The sequence below is a fragment of the Gavialis gangeticus genome, unplaced genomic scaffold (assembly GCF_001723915.1).
Source record: "Gavialis gangeticus isolate Ggan-Ray unplaced genomic scaffold, GavGan_comp1, whole genome shotgun sequence".
Lineage (NCBI taxonomy): Eukaryota > Metazoa > Chordata > Crocodylia > Gavialidae > Gavialis > Gavialis gangeticus.
The window spans coordinates 139,603,500-139,608,340 of record NW_017729022.1 but is presented as its reverse complement, the minus strand read 5'-3'; the positions used below and the strand labels follow the sequence as shown (position 1 = coordinate 139,608,340).

Here is a 4,841-nt window from a genome sequence, read left to right as displayed (position 1 = left end):
CCCCCCCCCCCCCAATGGAAAACTTTGGATATATCAAAAATGACTGGGGGGCGGGAAATGCAACATCCAATCTGGTTTCGTGTCTAATAGACTTTGAATGCTCTAAGTGAATATAACCTCCCCCCTCAAGGTACGTTGATTTAAATTAAGCTATTCCTGAATTGTCACGTTTAAAGTAGCAAGCAAGAGACCCAGATTTTAAATAATTAGCTTTAATCTGGTGTTCAATTTATACTATTTTTATTATTTTACTATTTTAAGTAAATAATTAATTTAATTGTTAATGGTTAGTTATGTAATACTTTGATTAGATACCAATATGCAGCAAATGCATTTCTCTTCTTATGACATTTGCTTTTTGATCTACATTTGAATGGGAATTCAATTTGTTTTATTAATGAATATAAAATATAAATATAAATAATATATAAATAATACATCATCTTGTATATGCTAGGTGATTAGAAAAAATGTTTGCCTCAGGACTGCCATAGTGGCAGCTACATAAATGCTTATGATATTCGGCACACAAGGAGCAGGAGCAAATGGGCAGGACTTTTTCACCCTGGAGTGCCCAGCCATGGCCACTGTGATATAAACATGCCTTAACTCTCTGGGGGTGGGGAAAAAAACCCAAGATATGGCAGTGTTTTTCTTCCTTCTTTGCGGCCCTCCCTCCTTTCTGTTATTAGAAAAAAGTTTTCAAGGTAGATTTTATGTAAATATAACTAAGAGTTCAGAGGCAACCTATAAGAATAACCTCATGTTCCATCCTAGCTCTCCAAGGCAAAGTCAACTATATTGAGCATGTGAAATGAAAGTCAGTATTCTGTGGCTGATTGGTGACCCTAAAGAATGGGTCTCTCTTTAGCCTATAGAAATAGGTCAATAAAATGAGACTTTTGATAGGTGAGTAGACCCTATATTTTAGTGCAGTTTTCCATTGCCTTGACCACCTAGGAGGAAGCAACCCCCCCCTCCCAAACCAAACCCCAAACCAAACAAAAAAAAACACGCTTCCCTGCTCCCCTCCCCAGTTTGTCAATGTAGAAACATAAATGTAGATCTTCAACAGGAAAGTGATGCATGCTCTGTTCTGGAGTTGTGCACTATGCTACAGTGTTTTGCTTATGGTCAGCAGGAACTTTAAAGAAAGGATTGAGGTGCATCATGTTTCCACTTTGAAAGCTGACTCAAGCTTTTGCTTAATGCATATATTCATCTTTAAATGACAAGCATCAGGAGATAGGATGAGCACAAATACAGGTTCCTCATAGGCCATCATAGCTTCATGAAATTCTCTTGTTCCATCTTCTGAACAGGGAGGACTTGATTTAAGTTTCAGACATTTTCCATGACTTTTATTTGAAGTGACTGGCTTTGGCTCATTAAATTGGGCATTACCTCCACATAAGCACCAAGAGATCCATATGTGTCTCTACTTCTGTTGAAGACCTACACTAGCTCCACAAAATACTTATTGCTGGAGAACAGATTCAGGAAACCTTATGGTAATGGGTGTACCTCCATTCAAGAGGAACAGCAGCATGGTGATGCAATATATTAAGGATAACATTTCCCCCAGTTCTTGTAGTTGGCTAAGTGAGAACGTGGATTGGTACTGATGCAAGGTTGTCCAGAAGCCACAACTGAGATTGCACAGCCGATTGAATAATGTCCCCTTAGTCCCTTCCTAGGACAAGCTGGTGAATTTCTAACATTCTTTTTCTCATTGGGAGAAGGGGAAGAGGAGGAGAAACTTATCATCTTTCTTTTCTAAGCTTACCAGTAGCTACTTAGTATATTATTACTTTGACTTACTTTTGATACATTAAGAGGAACTATAGGTCCATTATGGGATGTGGAAAGCAGTTTAGTTATGGGTGATGCAGACAAAGCTGAAGTATTTGTCTCTTTTTACTTTGGTACAGGGGAAGCTACCAGAAGATGGACACAGTTGGCAACAAAAATAGGGAAGGAGACAAACAGCTTAGAATAGTAGAACAGGTTAGGGCAGGGGTGCTCAACCTCCAGTCTGCTGGCTAAATGCAGCCCTTGGAGCCTTGGAGTTCAGCCCATGGGTCAGGAATTTTGGTGGGGGAGCAGTGGCAGTTAAAACTGCTCCCCTTCCCTGCTGGCAAAATCTGAAGCCCCATATAGGGAGTTGATCCTCCCCTGCATGTACAGTTCAGGGTCAGCCCACACCCCCTTCCCTCCACATGGCCAGGTTGGGGCACCTTCTCAACCTGTGGGGCTGGGATACGCCCCCTTCCCTCTTCCCTGTCAGGTTGGGGCAGTCCACATGCTCTTCCTCCTACAGGACCAGGCCATTCCTTCTCTCCTTATGGGGCTAGATTGGGGCTGGAGCAGCCCCCCTCCTCTCCTCTCTGGGCCAGGTTGGGCTGATGCCAAGCCTCCTTTTGCTTCCTGCTCTCCTCCACAGGACTAGATGGGGCTCTCCACGCATGCCTGGGCACTGAATTTGGTCCATCAGCTGGATCTGGCCTGCGGAGGGACTAGGAACCGCCCCTCTGATCCTGTGGACAAAAAGCTTGAGCGCTACTGAGTTAGGTACTTGGAAAAGCTAGGTGTGTTCAGATTGGTAGGGATGGATGAGACGCATCCCAGGGTACTGAAAGAATTGACAGGTCCTTTTAGAGTTCTTGGCTATCCTCATTGAGAACTTGTGGAGGTCAAGTGAAATTTTAGGTGATTGGAAAGGGGCAAATACAGTGCCTATCTTTAAGAAAGGGAAGAAGGAAGATGTAGGGTATTATAGACCAGTCAGCCTGACCTCAATACCTGGAAAGATCATAGAGCAGGTCTTCAAGGAATCCATTGTGAAACACCTGAAGGAGAACAAGGTTATTGGGAACAGCCAGCATGGATTCACTGAGAGCAAATCATGACTGACCAACCTGATTTTCTTCTATGATAAATTGATAGGCTCTGTGGATGTGGGGATAGCAGTGGATTGATTATACCTTGAGTTTAGCAAGGGTTTTGATACCTGTCTCTTGTGATACTGTCTTATTAACAAGCTTAGGAAGTACAGACCAGATGAAACTACTGTAACTTGGATACATAAGTTGGTGGATCATTGTACTCAATGACTTAATGTCATTATTGTACTCAGTGACGGTAGTTATCAATGACTTAATGTCTAGTTGGGAGAAGGTATTATGTGTGGTTCCCTAGGGCGTCTTTCCTGGATCTGGTATTGTTTAATGTCTTCATTAATTATTGGATGATGAGATTTGAGTGAGTGCTTGTTTAGCACATTTGCAGATGGCTCCAAGTTGGGTGGAGTTGCAAATGCTCAAACTGAATATGAGTCAACTAGAATGCTCTTGTTTTAAGAAGACAACAGCATAATGGGTTGTTTTAACAGGACTGTCATTTGCAAATCAAGGGAAGTGTTCAGCACTTGTGAAACTTCACCTGGAATAATGTGTCCAGTTTTGGGTTGCACACTTGAGAGAGGATGTGGATAGTTTGGAAAGAGTGTAGTGCAGAATGACAAAAATGATTAGCAAGATTTGTGAGGAAAGGTTGAAAGAACTAGGGTTATTTAGTGTAGAGAAGAGGACAGAGGTGGGGATTTGATAACAGCCTTCAAATACCTGAAGGGTTCTTGCAGGGAGGATGGGGAGAGGCTTTTCTCTGGGGCTGTAAGGGTCAGGATTAGTAGCAATGGACTCAACCTACAGCAGGGGAAAATTAGATTGGACATTAGGAGGAACTTGGACTATGGGCATAGTCAGACATTGGAACAGGCTACCTAGAAAAACTGGAAACTCCATCCTTGGAAGTTTTCAAGAGCAGGTTAGATAAATGTTTGGCTGGGATGGTTTAGTCAGGGATGATCCTGCCTTGAGCAGGGACCAGGGCTAGACTACCTTGTGATATCCCTTCCAGGTTTACTTTCCTAGGATTCCAGGTGTTCCATAGATATGAAGGAGCTTGGCTCTGACCAGAGTTGAAGATGCTAACAGTCTGTGTCTGTAGACTACCTTACTATCCTAGCTATGCTCCAAGAAAAGAGCTTATACTGTCTAAATTGTTTCCCAGTGACAAAACTGTAAAGACCTGGTTTTGCAAAGGGGGTAGACTGAAGTTGTGTGTGAGCAGCCTTTGAAAATAAGACCCTTAAATCTAATCTACACGTGGAAAAATAACATCTGGATAATCTAATTTGAAAGACCAAATGGAAACAACTCTGCAGAAGGTCACAGTCAGACCTAACTCAGCACAGGGAGACTTTTAAGGGCCCATTATTGTTATCATGTCATACCAGGGATGAAAGGGAAAGGGTTTTAGATGAGTCTGCAGTCCATCTGTTTTAAATATTTGAGTAATTGATTAGAATGTATTGTGTTTTTAGTGTTCTGCTTTGTCCTGTTTGGCCAAATAGGCTGTTTGCAGATGTTTAAAAAACAAAACAAGGCACTTTAATCCTCACGCGCTCCTGCGCTGAGCCCAACACGTGCCCAGAAGAGGCAGCATGTTAGTTGGACCTGGCTTGCCCAATATCTGTACAGATCTGGTGCTTTAGTGGGGCTTTTTTGGTGCTTTTATCTAATAGCTGAAATGAGGAGTGTGTGTGCACGACACTTTAAAGCAGGCTAAATGCTTTTGCACCGCTTTAATGGTGTTGATGTTTGCCCACCTTGGCGGCGTATTGCGCATTAATTCCAGCTGCTGTAGGAAATTCGACAGTGTAATGTGCCTTAAATGACTTGGGGCTCAGCAAACTAAAACTCCTTCGAGAAGTTTTCATTTGCTGCCCCTTTAGTTGCGGAGCGAATCACCAGGCTCCATGCAGCTCTGTGACTCAGCAG

General features: G+C 42.7%; 1 protein-coding gene across 3 annotated transcripts in view; it reads left to right on the top strand.

The window, feature by feature from the left end:
• The window catches only part of TASP1 (taspase 1), a 217,456-nt gene that overhangs the window by 28,926 nt on the left and 183,689 nt on the right, over positions 1–4,841 (top strand). The gene's annotated exons all lie outside the window — the stretch shown is intronic.